At 50.1% G+C, this 23,404-nt stretch overlaps 50 non-coding genes across 50 annotated transcripts; 27 read left to right on the top strand and 23 right to left on the bottom strand.

Annotated features, from left to right (window-relative positions):
• Positions 1–5,377: 5,377 nt before the first annotated feature.
• On the bottom strand, positions 5,378–5,449 carry trnaw-cca (transfer RNA tryptophan (anticodon CCA)). The gene has a single exon. It is a non-coding gene; the product is annotated as a tRNA-Trp (tRNA).
• A 217-nt stretch (positions 5,450–5,666) lies between these two features.
• On the top strand, positions 5,667–5,739 carry trnak-uuu (transfer RNA lysine (anticodon UUU)). Its single transcript has one exon. It is a non-coding gene; the product is annotated as a tRNA-Lys (tRNA).
• Positions 5,740–6,014: 275 nt separating this feature from the next.
• On the bottom strand, positions 6,015–6,086 carry trnaw-cca (transfer RNA tryptophan (anticodon CCA)). The gene has a single exon. It is a non-coding gene; the product is annotated as a tRNA-Trp (tRNA).
• A 217-nt stretch (positions 6,087–6,303) lies between these two features.
• trnak-uuu (transfer RNA lysine (anticodon UUU)) lies at positions 6,304–6,376 on the top strand. The gene has a single exon. It is a non-coding gene; the product is annotated as a tRNA-Lys (tRNA).
• A 275-nt stretch (positions 6,377–6,651) lies between these two features.
• Positions 6,652–6,723, bottom strand: trnaw-cca (transfer RNA tryptophan (anticodon CCA)). Its single transcript has one exon. It is a non-coding gene; the product is annotated as a tRNA-Trp (tRNA).
• Positions 6,724–6,940: 217 nt separating this feature from the next.
• On the top strand, positions 6,941–7,013 carry trnak-uuu (transfer RNA lysine (anticodon UUU)). The gene has a single exon. It is a non-coding gene; the product is annotated as a tRNA-Lys (tRNA).
• Positions 7,014–7,289: 276 nt separating this feature from the next.
• trnaw-cca (transfer RNA tryptophan (anticodon CCA)) lies at positions 7,290–7,361 on the bottom strand. The gene has a single exon. It is a non-coding gene; the product is annotated as a tRNA-Trp (tRNA).
• Positions 7,362–7,578: 217 nt separating this feature from the next.
• On the top strand, positions 7,579–7,651 carry trnak-uuu (transfer RNA lysine (anticodon UUU)). Its single transcript has one exon. It is a non-coding gene; the product is annotated as a tRNA-Lys (tRNA).
• Positions 7,652–8,216: 565 nt separating this feature from the next.
• trnak-uuu (transfer RNA lysine (anticodon UUU)) lies at positions 8,217–8,289 on the top strand. Its single transcript has one exon. It is a non-coding gene; the product is annotated as a tRNA-Lys (tRNA).
• A 276-nt stretch (positions 8,290–8,565) lies between these two features.
• trnaw-cca (transfer RNA tryptophan (anticodon CCA)) lies at positions 8,566–8,637 on the bottom strand. The gene has a single exon. It is a non-coding gene; the product is annotated as a tRNA-Trp (tRNA).
• A 217-nt stretch (positions 8,638–8,854) lies between these two features.
• trnak-uuu (transfer RNA lysine (anticodon UUU)) lies at positions 8,855–8,927 on the top strand. The gene has a single exon. It is a non-coding gene; the product is annotated as a tRNA-Lys (tRNA).
• Positions 8,928–9,203: 276 nt separating this feature from the next.
• On the bottom strand, positions 9,204–9,275 carry trnaw-cca (transfer RNA tryptophan (anticodon CCA)). The gene has a single exon. It is a non-coding gene; the product is annotated as a tRNA-Trp (tRNA).
• Positions 9,276–9,492: 217 nt separating this feature from the next.
• trnak-uuu (transfer RNA lysine (anticodon UUU)) lies at positions 9,493–9,565 on the top strand. Its single transcript has one exon. It is a non-coding gene; the product is annotated as a tRNA-Lys (tRNA).
• Positions 9,566–10,132: 567 nt separating this feature from the next.
• On the top strand, positions 10,133–10,205 carry trnak-uuu (transfer RNA lysine (anticodon UUU)). The gene has a single exon. It is a non-coding gene; the product is annotated as a tRNA-Lys (tRNA).
• Positions 10,206–10,772: 567 nt separating this feature from the next.
• On the top strand, positions 10,773–10,845 carry trnak-uuu (transfer RNA lysine (anticodon UUU)). Its single transcript has one exon. It is a non-coding gene; the product is annotated as a tRNA-Lys (tRNA).
• Positions 10,846–11,120: 275 nt separating this feature from the next.
• Positions 11,121–11,192, bottom strand: trnaw-cca (transfer RNA tryptophan (anticodon CCA)). The gene has a single exon. It is a non-coding gene; the product is annotated as a tRNA-Trp (tRNA).
• Positions 11,193–11,409: 217 nt separating this feature from the next.
• Positions 11,410–11,482, top strand: trnak-uuu (transfer RNA lysine (anticodon UUU)). Its single transcript has one exon. It is a non-coding gene; the product is annotated as a tRNA-Lys (tRNA).
• Positions 11,483–12,049: 567 nt separating this feature from the next.
• On the top strand, positions 12,050–12,122 carry trnak-uuu (transfer RNA lysine (anticodon UUU)). The gene has a single exon. It is a non-coding gene; the product is annotated as a tRNA-Lys (tRNA).
• A 276-nt stretch (positions 12,123–12,398) lies between these two features.
• trnaw-cca (transfer RNA tryptophan (anticodon CCA)) lies at positions 12,399–12,470 on the bottom strand. The gene has a single exon. It is a non-coding gene; the product is annotated as a tRNA-Trp (tRNA).
• Positions 12,471–13,036: 566 nt separating this feature from the next.
• On the bottom strand, positions 13,037–13,108 carry trnaw-cca (transfer RNA tryptophan (anticodon CCA)). Its single transcript has one exon. It is a non-coding gene; the product is annotated as a tRNA-Trp (tRNA).
• Positions 13,109–13,325: 217 nt separating this feature from the next.
• On the top strand, positions 13,326–13,398 carry trnak-uuu (transfer RNA lysine (anticodon UUU)). The gene has a single exon. It is a non-coding gene; the product is annotated as a tRNA-Lys (tRNA).
• A 276-nt stretch (positions 13,399–13,674) lies between these two features.
• On the bottom strand, positions 13,675–13,746 carry trnaw-cca (transfer RNA tryptophan (anticodon CCA)). The gene has a single exon. It is a non-coding gene; the product is annotated as a tRNA-Trp (tRNA).
• A 217-nt stretch (positions 13,747–13,963) lies between these two features.
• On the top strand, positions 13,964–14,036 carry trnak-uuu (transfer RNA lysine (anticodon UUU)). Its single transcript has one exon. It is a non-coding gene; the product is annotated as a tRNA-Lys (tRNA).
• Positions 14,037–14,312: 276 nt separating this feature from the next.
• trnaw-cca (transfer RNA tryptophan (anticodon CCA)) lies at positions 14,313–14,384 on the bottom strand. Its single transcript has one exon. It is a non-coding gene; the product is annotated as a tRNA-Trp (tRNA).
• A 217-nt stretch (positions 14,385–14,601) lies between these two features.
• On the top strand, positions 14,602–14,674 carry trnak-uuu (transfer RNA lysine (anticodon UUU)). The gene has a single exon. It is a non-coding gene; the product is annotated as a tRNA-Lys (tRNA).
• A 276-nt stretch (positions 14,675–14,950) lies between these two features.
• On the bottom strand, positions 14,951–15,022 carry trnaw-cca (transfer RNA tryptophan (anticodon CCA)). The gene has a single exon. It is a non-coding gene; the product is annotated as a tRNA-Trp (tRNA).
• A 217-nt stretch (positions 15,023–15,239) lies between these two features.
• trnak-uuu (transfer RNA lysine (anticodon UUU)) lies at positions 15,240–15,312 on the top strand. Its single transcript has one exon. It is a non-coding gene; the product is annotated as a tRNA-Lys (tRNA).
• A 276-nt stretch (positions 15,313–15,588) lies between these two features.
• trnaw-cca (transfer RNA tryptophan (anticodon CCA)) lies at positions 15,589–15,660 on the bottom strand. Its single transcript has one exon. It is a non-coding gene; the product is annotated as a tRNA-Trp (tRNA).
• A 217-nt stretch (positions 15,661–15,877) lies between these two features.
• trnak-uuu (transfer RNA lysine (anticodon UUU)) lies at positions 15,878–15,950 on the top strand. The gene has a single exon. It is a non-coding gene; the product is annotated as a tRNA-Lys (tRNA).
• A 276-nt stretch (positions 15,951–16,226) lies between these two features.
• trnaw-cca (transfer RNA tryptophan (anticodon CCA)) lies at positions 16,227–16,298 on the bottom strand. Its single transcript has one exon. It is a non-coding gene; the product is annotated as a tRNA-Trp (tRNA).
• Positions 16,299–16,515: 217 nt separating this feature from the next.
• On the top strand, positions 16,516–16,588 carry trnak-uuu (transfer RNA lysine (anticodon UUU)). Its single transcript has one exon. It is a non-coding gene; the product is annotated as a tRNA-Lys (tRNA).
• A 276-nt stretch (positions 16,589–16,864) lies between these two features.
• Positions 16,865–16,936, bottom strand: trnaw-cca (transfer RNA tryptophan (anticodon CCA)). Its single transcript has one exon. It is a non-coding gene; the product is annotated as a tRNA-Trp (tRNA).
• Positions 16,937–17,153: 217 nt separating this feature from the next.
• trnak-uuu (transfer RNA lysine (anticodon UUU)) lies at positions 17,154–17,226 on the top strand. Its single transcript has one exon. It is a non-coding gene; the product is annotated as a tRNA-Lys (tRNA).
• Positions 17,227–17,502: 276 nt separating this feature from the next.
• trnaw-cca (transfer RNA tryptophan (anticodon CCA)) lies at positions 17,503–17,574 on the bottom strand. Its single transcript has one exon. It is a non-coding gene; the product is annotated as a tRNA-Trp (tRNA).
• A 217-nt stretch (positions 17,575–17,791) lies between these two features.
• trnak-uuu (transfer RNA lysine (anticodon UUU)) lies at positions 17,792–17,864 on the top strand. Its single transcript has one exon. It is a non-coding gene; the product is annotated as a tRNA-Lys (tRNA).
• A 565-nt stretch (positions 17,865–18,429) lies between these two features.
• trnak-uuu (transfer RNA lysine (anticodon UUU)) lies at positions 18,430–18,502 on the top strand. The gene has a single exon. It is a non-coding gene; the product is annotated as a tRNA-Lys (tRNA).
• Positions 18,503–18,777: 275 nt separating this feature from the next.
• On the bottom strand, positions 18,778–18,849 carry trnaw-cca (transfer RNA tryptophan (anticodon CCA)). Its single transcript has one exon. It is a non-coding gene; the product is annotated as a tRNA-Trp (tRNA).
• Positions 18,850–19,066: 217 nt separating this feature from the next.
• On the top strand, positions 19,067–19,139 carry trnak-uuu (transfer RNA lysine (anticodon UUU)). The gene has a single exon. It is a non-coding gene; the product is annotated as a tRNA-Lys (tRNA).
• A 276-nt stretch (positions 19,140–19,415) lies between these two features.
• Positions 19,416–19,487, bottom strand: trnaw-cca (transfer RNA tryptophan (anticodon CCA)). The gene has a single exon. It is a non-coding gene; the product is annotated as a tRNA-Trp (tRNA).
• A 217-nt stretch (positions 19,488–19,704) lies between these two features.
• Positions 19,705–19,777, top strand: trnak-uuu (transfer RNA lysine (anticodon UUU)). The gene has a single exon. It is a non-coding gene; the product is annotated as a tRNA-Lys (tRNA).
• A 276-nt stretch (positions 19,778–20,053) lies between these two features.
• On the bottom strand, positions 20,054–20,125 carry trnaw-cca (transfer RNA tryptophan (anticodon CCA)). Its single transcript has one exon. It is a non-coding gene; the product is annotated as a tRNA-Trp (tRNA).
• A 217-nt stretch (positions 20,126–20,342) lies between these two features.
• Positions 20,343–20,415, top strand: trnak-uuu (transfer RNA lysine (anticodon UUU)). The gene has a single exon. It is a non-coding gene; the product is annotated as a tRNA-Lys (tRNA).
• Positions 20,416–20,691: 276 nt separating this feature from the next.
• trnaw-cca (transfer RNA tryptophan (anticodon CCA)) lies at positions 20,692–20,763 on the bottom strand. Its single transcript has one exon. It is a non-coding gene; the product is annotated as a tRNA-Trp (tRNA).
• A 217-nt stretch (positions 20,764–20,980) lies between these two features.
• trnak-uuu (transfer RNA lysine (anticodon UUU)) lies at positions 20,981–21,053 on the top strand. The gene has a single exon. It is a non-coding gene; the product is annotated as a tRNA-Lys (tRNA).
• A 276-nt stretch (positions 21,054–21,329) lies between these two features.
• Positions 21,330–21,401, bottom strand: trnaw-cca (transfer RNA tryptophan (anticodon CCA)). Its single transcript has one exon. It is a non-coding gene; the product is annotated as a tRNA-Trp (tRNA).
• Positions 21,402–21,618: 217 nt separating this feature from the next.
• On the top strand, positions 21,619–21,691 carry trnak-uuu (transfer RNA lysine (anticodon UUU)). Its single transcript has one exon. It is a non-coding gene; the product is annotated as a tRNA-Lys (tRNA).
• A 276-nt stretch (positions 21,692–21,967) lies between these two features.
• On the bottom strand, positions 21,968–22,039 carry trnaw-cca (transfer RNA tryptophan (anticodon CCA)). The gene has a single exon. It is a non-coding gene; the product is annotated as a tRNA-Trp (tRNA).
• Positions 22,040–22,256: 217 nt separating this feature from the next.
• Positions 22,257–22,329, top strand: trnak-uuu (transfer RNA lysine (anticodon UUU)). The gene has a single exon. It is a non-coding gene; the product is annotated as a tRNA-Lys (tRNA).
• Positions 22,330–22,894: 565 nt separating this feature from the next.
• On the top strand, positions 22,895–22,967 carry trnak-uuu (transfer RNA lysine (anticodon UUU)). Its single transcript has one exon. It is a non-coding gene; the product is annotated as a tRNA-Lys (tRNA).
• Positions 22,968–23,242: 275 nt separating this feature from the next.
• On the bottom strand, positions 23,243–23,314 carry trnaw-cca (transfer RNA tryptophan (anticodon CCA)). Its single transcript has one exon. It is a non-coding gene; the product is annotated as a tRNA-Trp (tRNA).
• Between the last annotated feature and the right edge of the window lie 90 nt (positions 23,315–23,404).

Raw genomic sequence — 23,404 nt, 5'->3', positions numbered from 1 at the left:
TAACTGTAGAAAACTACAGTAATACTGCAATTTTTTTAAAAGTTCAATGCAGTACAACGCAGTATAACTAAGTTCAACACAATAGCAATAAATAACTTCAGTTTTTAGGAGAAAACTACAGTAATACTGCAGTTTTTCTAAAGTTCAATGTAACAGAACGCAGTATAACTAGAAACATGTAGTATTACTGCAGTAATCCTGTATATTACTGTAGGCCTATACTGCAGGCTAGGCCTACAGCTAAGATGATGGCCATAATACTGCATAACTGCAAGTTTTCTCTGAGGAAGTTTTACTTTATCGGTGCTATGTTTTGATCTCACTTGCATTCTTTGGCCTCATATAACGATAAAACAGCCTTCACTCACCCTGCCCCCCTGCAACCTGTCCAGCTCCCTGAGGGCCCTTGGAAAAAGCTTGGCCTTGATATTGTCGGACCATTCGAAACTGCTTCTCCTGCCTGCCGCTATGCTATTACGCTAGTGGACTACTACTCCAAGTGGCCTGAGCTTGCCTTCACCCACAGCACGACAACTGCAGATGTTGTAACGTTCCTGATGTCCATATTCAGCAATAGAGAGAAATGTCATGCACCCCTGACCCCTGTATCTTCTGCACCAGCACCCCCATTCTTCTCTGTTTATAAATAATATAAATACAATAAAATATGAAAATGAATTCTGTCAATAGACTACATATTATTTTGGCAAATTGTGAAAGGTTGATTAAGCGTTCTGGCACACTGCAACAAGATTATGTAGTTTTCACAGTATTGTTACCAAAAGATCCGCTTTAACCCTCTGTTGTTACTGTGGAATAAATGAACTGGACGTGGATGCATTCAGCAGTGTTCAGTATGGGTCAGACTTTCGGTATTCATGGGTTTCATCAGGTCCCTTTTCAGGTGTATAGAATCAAGCACCTTGATTATCAATGCAGACTGCATGGTGCTTGATTAATACACCTGTGGAAAGGGACCTGATGAAACCCATGAATTCAGTAAACAAGCTCCACCAAAGGATTCTAACGTCTCTGGAGTGACTCTACGTTTGAGGAAGGTGAGCAGTACTAAACTAAATATAGTTTATTCGTATGTGTTAGGTTTTGTTGGTTTCTTTTCTCGTGATATTTAGTTGAACTGAACAAACCAAAATATCGAGGGTTTTAATGTTCATATTTGGTTTTGTGCTAGCAGCTAGCTGCTGCTGCCCCCGCCCCCTGCTCGGAGAAGCCAGTTAGCCATTCATGCTTCAAACTTGTTGTTAACATAGTAATAATTCAACACTCAGACTGAAATTTAAATTGAGTTTAACTTGTGTGTGTGTGTGTGTGTGTGTGTGTGTGTGTGTGTCTGTGTGTATGTGAGTGGATTGGTAAGGTATTTTTAGCCGCACTATATAGTTTTGCTAATCGTTTTGCTAATCGTTTTGCTAATCGTTATTAGCTGCTACCTCCACCAGCTTGACATTATCGTCGTTTTGCTAAGCGTTTTTTTTTTTGCTAGGCACCTCCATCAGCTTTAGCCTGGAGGAAGCTGGACAACATAACTTAACAGGCAAGTTCACCCTTAAGTGTACTCTATGCTTATCATTACCGTTAAACAAATATGGCTTTTAAATACAAGTACTGCAGTTCCTCTGCAGATACAATTTCTATTATGTTAAACATGTGGAAATGCATAGGAATCGTGCTAACTTGAAATTTTCATGTGGCTTTGAAAATTGCCCCTGTAATTTGAAGACAGCTTGTGCATTACTAGAAAGGTCTTACACAGGTAAGCTGCCAGGTGGAGAGATGTACCTTTAGAGGTTCACATTTTTCTGATCTATCTGAGGATTTTAAATTAAATATCGGGGGGTGGGTTGGTTTCCTTTTCACTGGTTGTACGAAGGTGTTTTAGGGTCAAATCCTCATTCTCATCGCACATTAGCAGAAAACATCCAAATGACACTGCAGCTTGTGGATTTGGTGATGCAGGTGTGTGTGATGCAGGTGTACACGTATGGCAGGCATACAGGGCCAAAACGTCTAATAACGAAACACCTACAGGTGTAAAAACATTACGTCTCCACACACAAACATTTTACGTGTACAGGTGTAACATTTTCATGTGTACTGACCAGGCGCAAATATTTACCGTGTAACCAGAGGTATATTTTTGACGTGTAGGCTACAGATGTAAAAATTTTATGTGTAGGCCAATCAGATATTTCTGTAGCCAGTAGCCTAGACCTCTTGATTGATTACGGAAACTTATTTTGAGCAATAACGATATCAAATTCACAAAAAGTGGAATTTATTGAATGCATTTGATCACAGCTGACCATAACAGCTGACCAATTAAGTAGAAACATTTTCAACAGAGCAAAACATTTGGAACTTGCGCAAAACTGCATGAACCTGCGTGTCACATAAAACACAACTGAAGAAACAGATTGGACATTTACTGCATTTCACAGGCATGCTAGTAGAGGCTATGCTGTAAAAAGTGGAAAATGAACGCATCTCACAGCTGACAATACAACTTAAACGGAGCTGCCGGTTATTTCACGATTTGACTGATTCTTGAGCTCTCAGCAGAGTGCTGACTTGCCTGCGTAAGGGGGGAGCGATCCCTGTACGAACTTGACGGGTGCGAGGCCCTTTTCACTACATGCATGAAATCATGCAACAGTTAGGCTTAGAGATGCACGATATATCGGCGGCCAATTTATTATTGGCCGATAAGTGACATTTTTAAAAAACATATTATCGGTCCGATAACAGAATTCCGGCCGATAATTTGCGCCGATATGTTTTAAAGCCTAATTTCCCAACTACATAGGCTAAGGCCCGTCTGGCTGCATGCTACTTGAGCTTAGTTGGCTACTTCTTCCTCAAAATAATGTCAGCTGTGTGGATGTATTTCACCATTTTAACGACATCTGCGTTGAATCTATGCAGCCCAAAATCCTCTCCCGAACTATCTTCATTTCAACCTAAGCAGAGAGCAAAGCTCAGCCTACTCAGAGCGAAATGTTTTGCTAGTGTGTCTGCACTTTACCACCACGCTAGTCGGGGAGACAAACAAGATCTTTGGTGGGACAAATCAGTAGTTCTAAGTAGGGCTGAACGATTATGGAAAATAATCGAATTTTCTTGCCAATATTGCGATTGCGATGCGATATGCCATTATTTTTCAAGGTGTTTGTCTTGCGAATTATTCAACAAAAACATGCAGTAGCCTAAATCATATAGTATGGGCAATAGGCTAAAGATTAAATAAACTGTTATTTCCTGGTAGTCATACCTCTGTTATGATGACAGGTGATGCATGAATTGATGAATGACATTTTTTTTTAACTAGCTACTTCAATCACAATAGTATATTTTGAACTTCCAACCTTGTAGGCCTACACATCAGAACATAAAGTACTGACAAGGAAGCCTGGTGTAAAGATTAAAATCAAAATCAGTAACAAGTCACACAAACAAAAGTGCAGATTGCAAAAATATTAATAAATCTGTGCACCCATATTTTCCATTGCATCGCCTTTTTATCGCTCTCCTTTCATATAATGTAAATATTTTTTTTTACCAAGATGTGAAGCTTGTCTTTATTTGAAACACACACACATTATGTAATTATTTACATTATATAGCCTACTGACATTTCTGATATTCATAACAGCAAACGTTATGCAGAGTATAGCCTACTATTCATATTACAACTCCACTTCTTAAATTCAGCTGTCTGGTTGAAGCCCCAAAATATTGTAAACAAAGTAGCAGGCTAAGCTTATCATACTCTACTGGTTGGACTGTTCAGTTTCCCCACATGTGTTTAAGTTTCAAGGTAAGCTAATACTTTTTCTCCTTGGGACAGGCCCTTTTAAGTCTTGGAGTTGAAAAACATTGTTGGTCAGTAAACTTGAATGCAAGAGTTTTAATCAAATGTCTGCAGCATAGCCTACCAATGATGCTGCTAACCGAATATAACAGTAATTTAGCTAGCCGTCTTCTGTGCGTCAATGCGTTCGCGATTGTGAATGTTTTATTTGGATTAAATGTGCATGTGGAGGACGGCTGTCCATTGAGCACGCACGAGAGCGGGCCAAGGAGAATGAGTTTACTTCTACTGTTTGGTAATTAAGTTGCACGCATAGTAGTGATGCGCGGGTGGGCTTTTTTTAAAACCCGCCCCAACCCGACTTTTCAGGAGATCCAAACCGCCCCGCCCAATCCGCAAAAATATGTTCGAATTGTGACCCAAATCCGACCCGACCCGCGGAAAGGAAAAAACGCATTTAACGTCTTTCCTAGCCTAATTAGCCCACATGAGGACAACAGCGGGTTACAATGATCGGTCATTTTGACAATCTGCGCTCCTCCACACCATTCATAATCTGCAGCCTAGACATAGCTAGTGTTAAATCTCATCTTCATAACAAGTTTCCATTCATATTTCCCCTTGCAACTTCATAGGCTAGCCTACTTTTGCGTTTAACACTGCCAAGCATGCACAGCTGTTTATTCGTGAAGCCTATGACAGAAGCGAGGTGTTCTCGCATTGTGCACAACCTTCGATATCCCAGATCATTAGGCTCCATGTCCATAAAGTAGCGAATGCGCGATTGACTTTTTCAGTCAGTCACGCATGGCGCAATTGGGTGCTGAATTTAGGAGAAATTATGTTTTGCGCTCGACCACACCTCCTGTATTGCAGGCGCATCGCCACCTAATATGTCGGAAGTTAACAAGTGAGAAATGTGCATTTTTACTTTTTTGACCCGACCCACCCGCAATATTTAGAAAAAACTATTAGGCCTACCCAAATCCGCCCGACCCGCGGGTAAACCCGCGGATATCCGCGGGTAATGGGCTGAACCGCGCATCACTAACGCATAGTCTACAAAAGTTGCGGGAGAACTTTATGCTTCTACCCGAGCAGCGTCAGGTGCATCAGTGCGATCAGTTTTTCAATAGCGTTTCAAAATAAATAAATAAAAGAATAACGAAACGCAATATGTGGCGGCCGGTGCTGAATCTGTGGCGCACCGCCACAAATTTGTCTATGTGTGGGAAACACTGGAGGGTCCAGGGTTCAAGTCCCTGTTCAGGCGATTTCTTTAAAGCCGGACGATGCCATCTTTCGCCCTGGTGCGGAGGAAATGCCTGACTGCTGAACGATTTACTCTCGCCGTCAGCGCTTGCTTAGCGCACTCTTTGCTACTTTCCGCGTCAAAGCCTGTAAAAGTCACCGTGGCGGACACTGGTGTTTTTCACCGAAATCCTTCGCTTTTCAGTAATGGCCTGAAATTCACAGGCCCACTAATTGCCTTTCAGCCAAAGTGCTGTCGCTGAGTTGGAGGTGAAAAGAGTTGAGCGGTGATTTCTATGACCCCGACGTGATTTGAACACGCAACCTTCTGATCTGGAGTCAGACGCGCTACCGTTGCGCCACGAGGTCCCACAGGTGCTGCACAGATAAACTTTCCCACCTCTCCCTGTATCTGCTATTGAAACCTCGAGCAGTGCAGGCTTTCAGTGCAGGGAGAGCCATTCTCTGTTGCACCTGCAGACGTTTCGCTTGCTGTAACTTTGCCACGCCGTGCATGACTTACCAACGTACGTTAGGAAGAGCCAAGTTACAGCCACGTTCGTGCGGAGCTGGGAGCTCTCTTGAAGCCTGGATAGCTCAGTCGGTAGAGCATCAGACTTTTAATCTGAGGGTCCAGGGTTCAAGTCCCTGTTCAGGCGATTTCTTTAAAGCCGGGCGACGCCATCTTTCGCCCTGGTGCGGAGGAAATGCCCGACTGCTGAACAATTTACTCTCGCCGTCAGCGTTTGCTTAGCGCACTCTTTGCTACTTTCCGCGTCAAAGCCTGTAAAAGTCACCGTGGCGGACACTGGTGTTTTTCACCGAAATCCTTCGCTTTTCAGTAATGGCCTGAAATTCACAGGCCCACTAATTGCCTTTCAGCCAAAGTGCTGTCGCTGAGTTGGAGGTGAAAAGAGTTGAGCGGTGATTTCTATGACCCCGACGTGATTTGAACACGCAACCTTCTGATCTGGAGTCAGACGCGCTACCGTTGCGCCACGAGGTCCCACAGGTGCTGCACAGATAAACTTTCCCACCTCTCCCTGTATCTGCTATTGAAACCTCGAGCAGTGCAGGCTTTCAGTGCAGGGAGAGCCATTCTCTGTTGCACCTGCAGACGTTTCGCTTGCTGTAACTTTGCCACGCCGTGCATGACTTACCAACGTACGTTAGGAAGAGCCAAGTTACAGCCACGTTCGTGCGGAGCTGGGAGCTCTCTCGAAGCCTGGATAGCTCAGTCGGTAGAGCATCAGACTTTTAATCTGAGGGTCCAGGGTTCAAGTCCCTGTTCAGGCGATTTCTTTAAAGCCGGGCGACGCCATCTTTCGCCCTGGTGCGGAGGAAATGCCCGACTGCTGAACAATTTACTCTCGCCGTCAGCGCTTGCTTAGCGCACTCTTTGCTACTTTCCGCGTCAAAGCCTGTAAAAGTCACCGTGGCGGACACTGGTGTTTTTCACCGAAATCCTTCGCTTTTCAGTAATGGCCTGAAATTCACAGGCCCACTAATTGCCTTTCAGCCAAAGTGCTGTCGCTGAGTTGGAGGTGAAAAGAGTTGAGCGGTGATTTCTATGACCCCGACGTGATTTGAACACGCAACCTTCTGATCTGGAGTCAGACGCGCTACCGTTGCGCCACGAGGTCCCACAGGTGCTGCACAGATAAACTTTCCCACCTCTCCCTGTATCTGCTATTGAAACCTCGAGCAGTGCAGGCTTTCAGTGCAGGGAGAGCCATTCTCTGTTGCACCTGCAGACGTTTCGCTTGCTGTAACTTTGCCACGCCGTGCATGACTTACCAACGTACGTTAGGAAGAGCCAAGTTACAGCCACGTTCGTGCGGAGCTGGGAGCTCTCTCGAAGCCTGGATAGCTCAGTCGGTAGAGCATCAGACTTTTAATCTGAGGGTCCAGGGTTCAAGTCCCTGTTCAGGCGATTTCTTTAAAGCCGGGCGACGCCATCTTTCGCCCTGGTGCGGAGGAAATGCCCGACTGCTGAACAATTTACTCTCGCCGTCAGCGCTTGCTTAGCGCACTCTTTGCTACTTTCCGCGTCAAAGCCTGTAAAAGTCACCGTGGCGGACACTGGTGTTTTTCACCGAAATCCTTCGCTTTTCAGTAATGGCCTGAAATTCACAGGCCCACTAATTGCCTTTCAGCCAAAGTGCTGTCGCTGAGTTGGACGGTGAAAAGAGTTGAGCGGTGATTTCTATGACCCCGACGTGATTTGAACACGCAACCTTCTGATCTGGAGTCAGACGCGCTACCGTTGCGCCACGAGGTCCCACAGGTGCTGCACAGATACACTTTCCCACCTCTCCCTGTCTCTGCTATTGAAACCTCGAGCAGTGCAGGCTTTCAGTGCAGGGAGAGCCATTCTCTGTTGCACCTGGAGACGTTTCGCTTGCTGTAACTTTGCCACGCCGTGCATGACTTACCAACGTATGTTAGGAAGAGCCAAGTTACAGCCACGTTCGTGCGGAGCTGGGAGCTCTCTCGAAGCCTGGATAGCTCAGTCGGTAGAGCATCAGACTTTTAATCTGAGGGTCCAGGGTTCAAGTCCCTGTTCAGGCGATTTCTTTAAAGCCGGGCGACGCCATCTTTCGCCCTGGTGCGGAGGAAATGCCCGACTGCTGAACAATTTACTCTCGCCGTCAGCGCTTGCTTAGCGCACTCTTTGCTACTTTCCGCGTCAAAGCCTGTAAAAGTCACCGTGGCGGACACTGGTGTTTTTCACCGAAATCCTTCGCTTTTCAGTAATGGCCTGAAATTCACAGGCCCACTAATTGCCTTTCAGCCAAAGTGCTGTCGCTGAGTTGGACGGTGAAAAGAGTTGAGCGGTGATTTCTATGACCCCGACGTGATTTGAACACGCAACCTTCTGATCTGGAGTCAGACGCACTACCGTTGCGCCACGAGGTCCCACAGGTGCTGCACAGATACACTTTCCCACCTCTCCCTGTCTCTGCTATTGAAACCTCGAGCAGTGCAGGCTTTCAGTGCAGGGAGAGCCATTCTCTGTTGCACCTGCAGACGTTTCGCTTGCTGTAACTTTGCCACGCCGTGCATGACTTACCAACGTACGTTAGGAAGAGCCAAGTTACAGCCACGTTCGTGCGGAGCTGGGAGTTCTCTCGAAGCCTGGATAGCTCAGTCGGTAGAGCATCAGACTTTTAATCTGAGGGTCCAGGGTTCAAGTCCCTGTTCAGGCGATTTCTTTAAAGCCGGGCGACGCCATCTTTCGCCCTGGTGCGGAGGAAATGCCCGACTGCTGAACAATTTACTCTCGCCGTCAGCGCTTGCTTAGCGCACTCTTTGCTACTTTCCGCGTCAAAGCCTGTAAAAGTCACCGTGGCGGACACTGGTGTTTTTCACCAAAATCCTTCGCTTTTCAGTAATGGCCTGAAATTCACAGGCCCACTAATTGCCTTTCAGCCAAAGTGCTGTCGCCGAGTTGGACGGTGAAAAGAGTTGAGCGGTGATTTCTATGACCCCGACGTGATTTGAACACGCAACCTTCTGATCTGGAGTCAGACGCGCTACCGTTGCGCCACGAGGTCCCACAGGTGCTGCAAAGATAAACTTTCCCACTTCTCCCTGTATCTGCTATTGAAACCTCGAGCAATGCAGGCTTTCAGTGCAGGGAGAGCCATTCTCTGTTGCACCTGCAGACGTTTCGCTTGCTGTAACTTTGCCACGCCGTGCATGACTTACCAACGTACGTTAGGAAGAGCCAAGTTACAGCCACGTTCGTGCAGAGCTGCGAGCTCTCGCGAAGCCTGGATAGCTCAGTCGGTAGAGCATCAGACTTTTAATCTGAGGGTCCAGGGTTCAAGTCCCTGTTCAGGCGATTTCTTTAAAGCCGGGCGACGCCATCTTTCGCCCTGGTGCGGAGGAAATGCCCGACTGCTGAACAATGTACTCTCGCCGTCAGCGCTTGCTTAGCGCACTCTTTGCTACTTTCCGCGTCAAAGCCTGTAAAAGTCACCGTGGCGGACACTGGTGTTTTTCACCGAAATCCTTCGCTTTTCAGTAATGGCTTGAAATTCACAGGCCCACTAATTGCCTTTCAGCCAAAGTGCTGTCGCCGAGTTGGGCGGTGAAAAGAGTTGAGCGGTGATTTCTATGACCCCGACGTGATTTGAACACGCAACCTTCTGATCTGGAGTCAGACGCGCTACCGTTGCGCCACGAGGTCCCACAGGTGCTGCAAAGATAAACTTTCCCACCTCTCCCTGTATCGGCTATTGAAACCTCGAGCAATGCAGGCTTTCAGTGCAGGGAGAGCCATTCTCTGTTGCACCTGCAGACGTTTCGCTTGCTGTAACTTTGCCACGCCGTGCATGACTTACCAACGTACGTTAGGAAGAGCCAAGTTACAGCCACGTTCGTGCAGAGCTGCGAGCTCTCTCGAAGCCTGGATAGCTCAGTCGGTAGAGCATCAGACTTTTAATCTGAGGGTCCAGGGTTCAAGTCCCTGTTCAGGCGATTTCTTTAAAGCCGGGCGACGCCATCTTTCGCCCTGGTGCGGAGGAAATGCCCGACTGCTGAACAATGTACTCTCGCCGTCAGCGCTTGCTTAGCGCACTCTTTGCTACTTTCCGCGTCAAAGCCTGTAAAAGTCACCGTGGCGGACACTGGTGTTTTTCACCGAAATCCTTCGCTTTTCAGTAATGGCTTGAAATTCACAGGCCCACTAATTGCCTTTCAGCCAAAGTGCTGTCGCTGAGTTGGGAGCGGTGAAAAGAGTTGAGCGGTGATTTCTATGACCCCGACGTGATTTGAACACGCAACCTTCTGATCTGGAGTCAGACGCGTTACCGTTGCGCCACGAGGTCCCACAGGTGCTGCAAAGATAAACTTTCCCACCTCTCCCTGTATCGGCTATTGAAACCTCGAGCAATGCAGGCTTTCAGTGCAGGGAGAGCCATTCTCTGTTGCACCTGCAGACGTTTCGCTTGCTGTAACTTTGCCACGCCGTGCATGACTTACCAACGTACGTTAGGAAGAGCCAAGTTACAGCCACGTTCGTGCAGAGCTGCGAGTTCTCTCGAAGCCTGGATAGCTCAGTCGGTAGAGCATCAGACTTTTAATCTGAGGGTCCAGGGTTCAAGTCCCTGTTCAGGCGATTTCTTTAAAGCCGGGCGACGCCATCTTTCGCCCTGGTGCGGAGGAAATGCCCGACTGCTGAACAATGTACTCTCGCCGTCAGCGCTTGCTTAGCGCACTCTTTGCTACTTTCCGCGTCAAAGCCTGTAAAAGTCACCGTGGCGGACACTGGTGTTTTTCACCGAAATCCTTCGCTTTTCAGTAATGGCTTGAAATTCACAGGCCCACTAATTGCCTTTCAGTCAAAGTGCTGTCGCTGAGTTGGGAGCGGTGAAAAGAGTTGAGCGGTGATTTCTATGACCCCGACGTGATTTGAACACGCAACCTTCTGATCTGGAGTCAGACGCGTTACCGTTGCGCCACGAGGTCCCACAGGTGCTGCAAAGATAAACTTTCCCACCTCTCCCTGTATCGGCTATTGAAACCTCGAGCAATGCAGGCTTTCAGTGCAGGGAGAGCCATTCTCTGTTGCACCTGCAGACGTTTCGCTTGCTGTAACTTTGCCACGCCGTGCATGACTTACCAACGTACGTTAGGAAGAGCCAAGTTACAGCCACGTTCGTGCAGAGCTGCGAGCTCTCTCGAAGCCTGGATAGCTCAGTCGGTAGAGCATCAGACTTTTAATCTGAGGGTCCAGGGTTCAAGTCCCTGTTCAGGCGATTTCTTTAAAGCCGGGCGACGCCATCTTTCGCCCTGGTGCGGAGGAAATGCCCGACTGCTGAACAATGTACTCTCGCCGTCAGCGCTTGCTTAGCGCACTCTTTGCTACTTTCCGCGTCAAAGCCTGTAAAAGTCACCGTGGCGGACACTGGTGTTTTTCACCGAAATCCTTCGTTTTCAGTAATGGCTTGAAATTCACAGGCCCACTAATTGCCTTTCAGCCAAAGTGCTGTCGCTGAGTTGGGCGGTGAAAAGAGTTAAGCGGTGATTTCTATGACCCCGACGTGATTTGAACACGCAACCTTCTGATCTGGAGTCAGACGCGCTACCGTTGCGCCACGAGGTCCCACAGGTGCTGCAAAGATAAACTTTCCCACCTCTCCCTGTATCGGCTATTGAAACCTCGAGCAATGCAGGCTTTCAGTGCAGGGAGAGCCATTCTCTGTTGCACCTGCAGACGTTTCGCTTGCTGTAACTTTGCCACGCCGTGCATGACTTACCAACGTACGTTAGGAAGAGCCAAGTTACAGCCACGTTCGTGCAGAGCTGCGAGCTCTCTCGAAGCCTGGATAGCTCAGTCGGTAGAGCATCAGACTTTTAATCTGAGGGTCCAGGGTTCAAGTCCCTGTTCAGGCGATTTCTTTAAAGCCGGGCGACGCCATCTTTCGCCCTGGTGCGGAGGAAATGCCCGACTGCTGAACAATGTACTCTCGCCGTCAGCGCTTGCTTAGCGCACTCTTTGCTACTTTCCGCGTCAAAGCCTGTAAAAGTCACCGTGGCGGACACTGGTGTTTTTCACCGAAATCCTTCGCTTTTCAGTAATGGCTTGAAATTCACAGGCCCACTAATTGCCTTTCAGTCAAAGTGCTGTCGCTGAGTTGGGAGCGGTGAAAAGAGTTGAGCGGTGATTTCTATGACCCCGACGTGATTTGAACACGCAACCTTCTGATCTGGAGTCAGACGCGTTACCGTTGCGCCACGAGGTCCCACAGGTGCTGCAAAGATAAACTTTCCCACCTCTCCCTGTATCGGCTATTGAAACCTCGAGCAATGCAGGCTTTCAGTGCAGGGAGAGCCATTCTCTGTTGCACCTGCAGACGTTTCGCTTGCTGTAACTTTGCCACGCCGTGCATGACTTACCAACGTACGTTAGGAAGAGCCAAGTTACAGCCACGTTCGTGCAGAGCTGCGAGCTCTCTCGAAGCCTGGATAGCTCAGTCGGTAGAGCATCAGACTTTTAATCTGAGGGTCCAGGGTTCAAGTCCCTGTTCAGGCGATTTCTTTAAAGCCGGGCGACGCCATCTTTCGCCCTGGTGCGGAGGAAATGCCCGACTGCTGAACAATGTACTCTCGCCGTCAGCGCTTGCTTAGCGCACTCTTTGCTACTTTCCGCGTCAAAGCCTGTAAAAGTCACCGTGGCGGACACTGGTGTTTTTCACCGAAATCCTTCGCTTTTCAGTAATGGCTTGAAATTCACAGGCCCACTAATTGCCTTTCAGCCAAAGTGCTGTCGCTGAGTTGGGCGGTGAAAAGAGTTAAGCGGTGATTTCTATGACCCCGACGTGATTTGAACACGCAACCTTCTGATCTGGAGTCAGACGCGCTACCGTTGCGCCACGAGGTCCCACAGGTGCTGCAAAGATAAACTTTCCCACCTCTCCCTGTATCGGCTATTGAAACCTCGAGCAATGCAGGCTTTCAGTGCAGGGAGAGCCATTCTCTGTTGCACCTGCAGACGTTTCGCTTGCTGAAACTTTGCCACGCCGTGCATGACTTACCAACGTACGTTAGGAAGAGCCAAGTTACAGCCACGTTCGTGCAGAGCTGCGAGCTCTCTCGAAGCCTGGATAGCTCAGTCGGTAGAGCATCAGACTTTTAATCTGAGGGTCCAGGGTTAAGGTCCCTGTTCAGGCGATTTCTTTAAAGCCGGGCGACGCCATCTTTCGCCCTGGTGCGGAGGAAATGCCCGACTGCTGAACAATGTACTCTCGCCGTCAGCGCTTGCTTAGCGCACTCTTTGCTACTTTCCGCGTCAAAGCCTGTAAAAGTCACCGTGGCGGACACTGGTGTTTTTCACCGAAATCCTTCGCTTTTCAGTAATGGCTTGAAATTCACAGGCCCACTAATTGCCTTTCAGCCAAAGTGCTGTCGCTGAGTTGGGCGGTGAAAAGAGTTGAGCGGTGATTTCTATGACCCCGACGTGATTTGAACACGCAACCTTCTGATCTGGAGTCAGACGCGCTACCGTTGCGCCACGAGGTCCCACAGGTGCTGCAAAGATAAACTTTCCCACCTCTCCCTGTATCGGCTATTGAAACCTCGAGCAATGCAGGCTTTCAGTGCAGGGAGAGCCATTCTCTGTTGCACCTGCAGACGTTTCGCTTGCTGTAACTTTGCCACGCCGTGCATGACTTACCAACGTACGTTAGGAAGAGCCAAGTTACAGCCACGTTCGTGCAGAGCTGGTAGCTCTCTCGAAGCCTGGATAGCTCAGTCGGTAGAGCATCAGACTTTTAATCTGAGGGTCCAGGGTTCAAGTCCCTGTTCAGGCGATTTCTTTAAAGCCGGGCGACGCCATCTTTCGCCCTGGTGCGGAGGAAATGCCCGACTGCTGAACAATGTACTCTCGCCGTCAGCGCTTGCTTAGCGCACTCTTTGCTACTTTCCGCGTCAAAGCCTGTAAAAGCCACCGTGGCGGACACTGGTGTTTTTCACCGAAATCCTTCGCTTTTCAGTAATGGCTTGAAATTCACAGGCCCACTAATTGCCTTTCAGCCAAAGTGCTGTCGCTGAGTTGGGCGGTGAAAAGAGTTGAGCGGTGATTTCTATGACCCCGACGTGATTTGAACACGCAACCTTCTGATCTGGAGTCAGACGCGCTACCGTTGCGCCACGAGGTCCCACAGGTGCTGCAAAGATAAACTTTCCCACCTCTCCCTGTATCGGCTATTGAAACCTCGAGCAATGCAGGCTTTCAGTGCAGGGAGAGCCATTCTCTGTTGCACCTGCAGACGTTTCGCTTGCTGTAACTTTGCCACGCCGTGCATGACTTACCAACGTACGTTAGGAAGAGCCAAGTTACAGCCACGTTCGTGCAGAGCTGGGAGCTCTCTCGAAGCCTGGATAGCTCAGTCGGTAGAGCATCAGACTTTTAATCTGAGGGTCCAGGGTTCAAGTCCCTGTTCAGGCGATTTCTTTAAAGCCGGGCGACGCCATCTTTCGCCCTGGTGCGGAGGAAATGCCCGACTGCTGAACAATGTACTCTCGCCGTCAGCGCTTGCTTAGCGCACTCTTTGCTACTTTCCGCGTCAAAGCCTGTAAAAGCCACCGTGGCGGACACTGGTGTTTTTCACCGAAATCCTTCGCTTTTCAGTAATGGCTTGAAATTCACAGGCCCACTAATTGCCTTTCAGCCAAAGTGCTGTCGCTGAGTTGGGCGGTGAAAAGAGTTGAGCGGTGATTTCTATGACCCCGACGTGATTTGAACACGCAACCTTCTGATCTGGAGTCAGACGCGCTACCGTTGCGCCACGAGGTCCCACAGGTGCTGCAAAGATAAACTTTCCCACCTCTCCCTGTATCGGCTATTGAAACCTCGAGCAATGCAGGCTTTCAGTGCAGGGAGAGCCATTCTCTGTTGCACCTGCAGACGTTTCGCTTGCTGTAACTTTGCCACGCCGTGCATGACTTACCAACGTACGTTAGGAAGAGCCAAGTTACAGCCACGTTCGTGCAGAGCTGGGAGCTCTCTCGAAGCCTGGATAGCTCAGTCGGTAGAGCATCAGACTTTTAATCTGAGGGTCCAGGGTTCAAGTCCCTGTTCAGGCGATTTCTTTAAAGCCGGGCGACGCCATCTTTCGCCCTGGTGCGGAGGAAATGCCCGACTGCTGAACAATGTACTCTCGCCGTCAGCGCTTGCTTAGCGCACTCTTTGCTACTTTCCGCGTCAAAGCCTGTAAAAGCCACCGTGGCGGACACTGGTGTTTTTCACCGAAATCCTTCGCTTTTCAGTAATGGCTTGAAATTCACAGGCCCACTAATTGCCTTTCAGCCAAAGTGCTGTCGCTGAGTTGGGCGGTGAAAAGAGTTGAGCGGTGATTTCTATGACCCCGACGTGATTTGAACACGCAACCTTCTGATCTGGAGTCAGACGCGCTACCGTTGCGCCACGAGGTCCCACAGGTGCTGCAAAGATAAACTTTCCCACCTCTCCCTGTATCGGCTATTGAAACCTCGAGCAATGCAGGCTTTCAGTGCAGGGAGAGCCATTCTCTGTTGCACCTGCAGACGTTTCGCTTGCTGTAACTTTGCCACGCCGTGCATGACTTACCAACGTACGTTAGGAAGAGCCAAGTTACAGCCACGTTCGTGCAGAGCTGGGAGCTCTCTCGAAGCCTGGATAGCTCAGTCGGTAGAGCATCAGACTTTTAATCTGAGGGTCCAGGGTTCAAGTCCCTGTTCAGGCGATTTCTTTAAAGCCGGGCGACGCCATCTTTCGCCCTGGTGCGGAGGAAATGCCCGACTGCTGAACAATGTACTCTCGCCGTCAGCGCTTGCTTAGCGCACTCTTTGCTACTTTCCGCGTCAAAGCCTGTAAAAGCCACCGTGGCGGACACTGGTGTTTTTCACCGAAATCCTTCGCTTTTCAGTAATGGCTTGAAATTCACAGGCCCACTAATTGCCTTTCAGCCAAAGTGCTGTCGCTGAGTTGGGCGGTGAAAAGAGTTGAGCGGTGATTTCTATGACCCCGACGTGATTTGAACACGCAACCTTCTGATCTGGAGTCAGACGCGCTACCGTTGCGCCACGAGGTCCCACAGGTGCTGCAAAGATAAACTTTCCCACCTCTCCCTGTATCGGCTATTGAAACCTCGAGCAATGCAGGCTTTCAGTGCAGGGAGAGCCATTCTCTGTTGCACCTGCAGACGTTTCGCTTGCTGTAACTTTGCCACGCCGTGCATGACTTACCAACGTACGTTAGGAAGAGCCAAGTTACAGCCACGTTCGTGCAGAGCTGGGAGCTCTCTCGAAGCCTGGATAGCTCAGTCGGTAGAGCATCAGACTTTTAATCTGAGGGTCCAGGGTTCAAGTCCCTGTTCAGGCGATTTCTTTAAAGCCGGGCGACGCCATCTTTCGCCCTGGTGCGGAGGAAATGCCCGACTGCTGAACAATGTACTCTCGCCGTCAGCGCTTGCTTAGCGCACTCTTTGCTACTTTCCGCGTCAAAGCCTGTAAAAGCCACCGTGGCGGACACTGGTGTTTTTCACCGAAATCCTTCGCTTTTCAGTAATGGCTTGAAATTCACAGGCCCACTAATTGCCTTTCAGCCAAAGTGCTGTCGCTGAGTTGGGCGGTGAAAAGAGTTGAGCGGTGATTTCTATGACCCCGACGTGATTTGAACACGCAACCTTCTGATCTGGAGTCAGACGCGCTACCGTTGCGCCACGAGGTCCCACAGGTGCTGCAAAGATAAACTTTCCCACCTCTCCCTGTATCGGCTATTGAAACCTCGAGCAATGCAGGCTTTCAGTGCAGGGAGAGCCATTCTCTGTTGCACCTGCAGACGTTTCGCTTGCTGTAACTTTGCCACGCCGTGCATGACTTACCAACGTACGTTAGGAAGAGCCAAGTTACAGCCACGTTCGTGCAGAGCTGGGAGCTCTCTCGAAGCCTGGATAGCTCAGTCGGTAGAGCATCAGACTTTTAATCTGAGGGTCCAGGGTTCAAGTCCCTGTTCAGGCGATTTCTTTAAAGCCGGGCGACGCCATCTTTCGCCCTGGTGCGGAGGAAATGCCCGACTGCTGAACAATGTACTCTCGCCGTCAGCGCTTGCTTAGCGCACTCTTTGCTACTTTCCGCGTCAAAGCCTGTAAAAGCCACCGTGGCGGACACTGGTGTTTTTCACCGAAATCCTTCGCTTTTCAGTAATGGCTTGAAATTCACAGGCCCACTAATTGCCTTTCAGCCAAAGTGCTGTCGCTGAGTTGGGCGGTGAAAAGAGTTGAGCGGTGATTTCTATGACCCCGACGTGATTTGAACACGCAACCTTCTGATCTGGAGTCAGACGCGCTACCGTTGCGCCACGAGGTCCCACAGGTGCTGCAAAGATAAACTTTCCCACCTCTCCCTGTATCGGCTATTGAAACCTCGAGCAATGCAGGCTTTCAGTGCAGGGAGAGCCATTCTCTGTTGCACCTGCAGACGTTTCGCTTGCTGTAACTTTGCCACGCCGTGCATGACTTACCAACGTACGTTAGGAAGAGCCAAGTTACAGCCACGTTCGTGCAGAGCTGGGAGCTCTCTCGAAGCCTGGATAGCTCAGTCGGTAGAGCATCAGACTTTTAATCTGAGGGTCCAGGGTTCAAGTCCCTGTTCAGGCGATTTCTTTAAAGCCGGGCGACGCCATCTTTCGCCCTGGTGCGGAGGAAATGCCCGACTGCTGAACAATGTACTCTCGCCGTCAGCGCTTGCTTAGCGCACTCTTTGCTACTTTCCGCGTCAAAGCCTGTAAAAGTCACCGTGGCGGACACTGGTGTTTTTCACCGAAATCCTTCGCTTTTCAGTAATGGCTTGAAATTCACAGGCCCACTAATTGCCTTTCAGCCAAAGTGCTGTCGCTGAGTTGGGCGGTGAAAAGAGTTGAGCGGTGATTTCTATGACCCCGACGTGATTTGAACACGCAACCTTCTGATCTGGAGTCAGACGCGCTACCGTTGCGCCACGAGGTCCCACAGGTGCTGCAAAGATAAACTTTCCCACCTCTCCCTGTATCGGCTATTGAAACCTCGAGCAATGCAGGCTTTCAGTGCAGGGAGAGCCATTCTCTGTTGCACCTGCAGACGTTTCGCTTGCTGTAACTTTGCCACGCCGTGCATGACTTACCAACGTACGTTAGGAAGAGCCAAGTTACAGCCACGTTCGTGCAGAGCTGGGAGCTCTCTCGAAGCCTGGATAGCTCAGTCGGTAGAGCATCAGACTTTTAATCTGAGGGTCCAGGGTTCAAGTCCCTGTTCAGGCGATTTCTTTAAAGCCGGGCGACGCCATCTTTCGCCCTGGTGCGGAGGAAATGCCCGACTGCTAAACAATGTACTCTCGCCGTCAGCGCTTGCTTAGCGCACTCTTTGCTACTTTCCGCGTCAAAGCCTGTAAAAGTCACCGTGGCCGACACTGGTGTTTTTCACCGAAATCCTTCGCTTTTCAGTAATGGCTTGAAATTCACAGGCCCACTAATTGCCTTTCAGCCAAAGTGCTGTCGCTGAGTTGGGCGGTGAAAAGAGTTGAGCGGTTATTTCTATGACCCCGACGTGATTTGAACACGCAACCTTCTGATCTGGAGTCAGACGCGCTACCGTTGCGCCACGAGGTACCACAGGTGCTGCACAGATAAACTTTCCCACTTCTCCCTGTATCTGCTATTGAAACCTCGAGCAATGCAGGCTTTCAGTGCAGGGAGAGCCATTCTCTGTTGCACCTGCAGACGTTTCGCTTGCTGTAACTTTGCCACGCCGTGCATGACTTACCAACGTACGTTAGGAAGAGCCAAGTTACAGCCACGTTCGTGCAGAGCTGGGTGCTCTCTCGAAGCCTGGATAGCTCAGTCGGTAGAGCATCAGACTTTTAATCTGAGGGTCCAGGGTTCAAGTCCCTGTTCAGGCGATTTCTTTAAAGCCGGGCGACGCCATCTTTCGCCCTGGTGCGGAGGAAATGCCCGACTGCTGAACAATGTACTCTCGCCGTCAGCGCTTGCTTAGCGCACTCTTTGCTACTTTCCGCGTCAAAGCCTGTAAAAGTCACCGTGGCGGACACTGGTGTTTTTCACCGAAATCCTTCGCTTTTCAGTAATGGCCTGAAATTCACAGGCCCACTAATTGCCTTTCAGCCAAAGTGCTGTCGCTGAGTTGGAGGTGAAAAGAGTTGAGCGGTGATTTCTATGACCCCGACGTGATTTGAACACGCAACCTTCTGATCTGGAGTCAGACGCGCTACCGTTGCGCCACGAGGTCCCACAGGTGCTGCACAGATAAACTTTCCCACCTCTCCCTGTATCTGCTATTGAAACCTCGAGCAGTGCAGGCTTTCAGTGCAGGGAGAGCCATTCTCTGTTGCACCTGCAGACGTTTCGCTTGCTGTAACTTTGCCACGCCGTGCATGACTTACCAACGTACGTTAGGAAGAGCCAAGTTACAGCCACGTTCGTGCGGAGCTGGGAGCTCTCTCGAAGCCTGGATAGCTCAGTCGGTAGAGCATCAGACTTTTAATCTGAGGGTCCAGGGTTCAAGTCCCTGTTCAGGCGATTTCTTTAAAGCCGGGCGACGCCATCTTTCGCCCTGGTGCGGAGGAAATGCCCGACTGCTGAACAATTTACTCTCGCCGTCAGCGCTTGCTTAGCGCACTCTTTGCTACTTTCCGCGTCAAAGCCTGTAAAAGTCACCGTGGCGGACACTGGTGTTTTTCACCGAAATCCTTCGCTTTTCAGTAATGGCCTGAAATTCACAGGCCCACTAATTGCCTTTCAGCCAAAGTGCTGTCGCTGAGTTGGACGGTGAAAAGAGTTGAGCGGTGATTTCTATGACCCCGACGTGATTTGAACACGCAACCTTCTGATCTGGAGTCAGACGCGCTACCGTTGCGCCACGAGGTCCCACAGGTGCTGCACAGATAAACTTTCCCACCTCTCCCTGTATCTGCTATTGAAACCTCGAGCAGTGCAGGCTTTCAGTGCAGGGAGAGCCATTCTCTGTTGCACCTGCAGACGTTTCGCTTGCTGTAACTTTGCCACGCCGTGCATGACTTACCAACGTACGTTAGGAAGAGCCAAGTTACAGCCACGTTCGTGCGGAGCTGGGAGCTCTCTCGAAGCCTGGATAGCTCAGTCGGTAGAGCATCAGACTTTTAATCTGAGGGTCCAGGGTTCAAGTCCCTGTTCAGGCGATTTCTTTAAAGCCGGGCGACGCCATCTTTCGCCCTGGTGCGGAGGAAATGCCCGACTGCTGAACAATTTACTCTCGCCGTCAGCGCTTGCTTAGCGCACTCTTTGCTACTTTCCGCGTCAAAGCCTGTAAAAGTCACCGTGGCGGACACTGGTGTTTTTCACCGAAATCCTTCGCTTTTCAGTAATGGCCTGAAATTCACAGGCCCACTAATTGCCTTTCAGCCAAAGTGCTGTCGCTGAGTTGGGCGGTGAAAAGAGTTGAGCGGTGATTTCTATGACCCCGACGTGATTTGAACACGCAACCTTCTGATCTGGAGTCAGACGCGCTACCGTTGCGCCACGAGGTCCCACAGGTGCTGCAAAGATAAACTTTCCCACCTCTCCCTGTATCGGCTATTGAAACCTCGAGCAATGCAGGCTTTCAGTGCAGGGAGAGCCATTCTCTGTTGCACCTGCAGACGTTTCGCTTGCTGTAACTTTGCCACGCCGTGCATGACTTACCAACGTACGTTAGGAAGAGCCAAGTTACAGCCACGTTCGTGCAGAGCTGGGAGCTCTCTCGAAGCCTGGATAGCTCAGTCGGTAGAGCATCAGACTTTTAATCTGAGGGTCCAGGGTTCAAGTCCCTGTTCAGGCGATTTCTTTAAAGCCGGGCGACGCCATCTTTCGCCCTGGTGCGGAGGAAATGCCCGACTGCTGAACAATGTACTCTCGCCGTCAGCGCTTGCTTAGCGCACTCTTTGCTACTTTCCGCGTCAAAGCCTGTAAAAGCCACCGTGGCGGACACTGGTGTTTTTCACCGAAATCCTTCGCTTTTCAGTAATGGCTTGAAATTCACAGGCCCACTAATTGCCTTTCAGCCAAAGTGCTGTCGCTGAGTTGGGCGGTGAAAAGAGTTGAGCGGTGATTTCTATGACCCCGACGTGATTTGAACACGCAACCTTCTGATCTGGAGTCAGACGCGCTACCGTTGCGCCACGAGGTCCCACAGGTGCTGCAAAGATAAACTTTCCCACCTCTCCCTGTATCGGCTATTGAAACCTCGAGCAATGCAGGCTTTCAGTGCAGGGAGAGCCATTCTCTGTTGCACCTGCAGACGTTTCGCTTGCTGTAACTTTGCCACGCCGTGCATGACTTACCAACGTACGTTAGGAAGAGCCAAGTTACAGCCACGTTCGTGCAGAGCTGGGAGCTCTCTCGAAGCCTGGATAGCTCAGTCGGTAGAGCATCAGACTTTTAATCTGAGGGTCCAGGGTTCAAGTCCCTGTTCAGGCGATTTCTTTAAAGCCGGGCGACGCCATCTTTCGCCCTGGTGCGGAGGAAATGCCCGACTGCTGAACAATGTACTCTCGCCGTCAGCGCTTGCTTAGCGCACTCTTTGCTACTTTCCGCGTCAAAGCCTGTAAAAGCCACCGTGGCGGACACTGGTGTTTTTCACCGAAATCCTTCGCTTTTCAGTAATGGCTTGAAATTCACAGGCCCACTAATTGCCTTTCAGCCAAAGTGCTGTCGCTGAGTTGGGCGGTGAAAAGAGTTGAGCGGTGATTTCTATGACCCCGACGTGATTTGAACACGCAACCTTCTGATCTGGAGTCAGACGCGCTACCGTTGCGCCACGAGGTCCCACAGGTGCTGCAAAGATAAACTTTCCCACCTCTCCCTGTATCGGCTATTGAAACCTCGAGCAATGCAGGCTTTCAGTGCAGGGAGAGCCATTCTCTGTTGCACCTGCAGACGTTTCGCTTGCTGTAACTTTGCCACGCCGTGCATGACTTACCAACGTACGTTAGGAAGAGCCAAGTTACAGCCACGTTCGTGCAGAGCTGGGAGCTCTCTCGAAGCCTGGATAGCTCAGTCGGTAGAGCATCAGACTTTTAATCTGAGGGTCCAGGGTTCAAGTCCCTGTTCAGGCGATTTCTTTAAAGCCGGGCGACGCCATCTTTCGCCCTGGTGCGGAGGAAATGCCCGACTGCTGAACAATGTACTCTCGCCGTCAGCGCTTGCTTAGCGCACTCTTTGCTACTTTCCGCGTCAAAGCCTGTAAAAGTCACCGTGGCGGACACTGGTGTTTTTCACCGAAATCCTTCGCTTTTCAGTAATGGCTTGAAATTCACAGGCCCACTAATTGCCTTTCAGCCAAAGTGCTGTCGCTGAGTTGGGCGGTGAAAAGAGTTGAGCGGTGATTTCTATGACCCCGACGTGATTTGAACACGCAACCTTCTGATCTGGAGTCAGACGCGCTACCGTTGCGCCACGAGGTCCCACAGGTGCTGCAAAGATAAACTTTCCCACCTCTCCCTGTATCGGCTATTGAAACCTCGAGCAATGCAGGCTTTCAGTGCAGGGAGAGCCATTCTCTGTTGCACCTGCAGACGTTTCGCTTGCTGTAACTTTGCCACGCCGTGCATGACTTACCAACGTACGTTAGGAAGAGCCAAGTTACAGCCACGTTCGTGCAGAGCTGGGAGCTCTCTCGAAGCCTGGATAGCTCAGTCGGTAGAGCATCAGACTTTTAATCTGAGGGTCCAGGGTTCAAGTCCCTGTTCAGGCGATTTCTTTAAAGCCGGGCGACGCCATCTTTCGCCCTGGTGCGGAGGAAATGCCCGACTGCTAAACAATGTACTCTCGCCGTCAGCGCTTGCTTAGCGCACTCTTTGCTACTTTCCGCGTCAAAGCCTGTAAAAGTCACCGTGGCCGACACTGGTGTTTTTCACCGAAATCCTTCGCTTTTCAGTAATGGCTTGAAATTCACAGGCCCACTAATTGCCTTTCAGCCAAAGTGCTGTCGCTGAGTTGGGCGGTGAAAAGAGTTGAGCGGTTATTTCTATGACCCCGACGTGATTTGAACACGCAACCTTCTGATCTGGAGTCAGACGCGCTACCGTTGCGCCACGAGGTACCACAGGTGCTGCACAGATAAACTTTCCCACTTCTCCCTGTATCTGCTATTGAAACCTCGAGCAATGCAGGCTTTCAGTGCAGGGAGAGCCATTCTCTGTTGCACCTGCAGACGTTTCGCTTGCTGTAACTTTGCCACGCCGTGCATGACTTACCAACGTACGTTAGGAAGAGCCAAGTTACAGCCACGTTCGTGCAGAGCTGGGTGCTCTCTCGAAGCCTGGATAGCTCAGTCGGTAGAGCATCAGACTTTTAATCTGAGGGTCCAGGGTTCAAGTCCCTGTTCAGGCGATTTCTTTAAAGCCGGGCGACGCCATCTTTCGCCCTGGTGCGGAGGAAATGCCCGACTGCTGAACAATGTACTCTCGCCGTCAGCGCTTGCTTAGCGCACTCTTTGCTACTTTCCGCGTCAAAGCCTGTAAAAGTCACCGTGGCGGACACTGGTGTTTTTCACCGAAATCCTTCGCTTTTCAGTAATGGCCTGAAATTCACAGGCCCACTAATTGCCTTTCAGCCAAAGTGCTGTCGCTGAGTTGGAGGTGAAAAGAGTTGAGCGGTGATTTCTATGACCCCGACGTGATTTGAACACGCAACCTTCTGATCTGGAGTCAGACGCGCTACCGTTGCGCCACGAGGTCCCACAGGTGCTGCACAGATAAACTTTCCCACCTCTCCCTGTATCTGCTATTGAAACCTCGAGCAGTGCAGGCTTTCAGTGCAGGGAGAGC

The sequence above is a fragment of the Sardina pilchardus genome, chromosome 5, assembly GCF_963854185.1.
Source record: "Sardina pilchardus chromosome 5, fSarPil1.1, whole genome shotgun sequence".
In the NCBI taxonomy this organism is placed as follows: domain Eukaryota; kingdom Metazoa; phylum Chordata; class Actinopteri; order Clupeiformes; family Clupeidae; genus Sardina; species Sardina pilchardus.
Note: the sequence above shows the minus strand (reverse complement) of the source record. Positions and strands in the feature narration are given on the sequence as shown.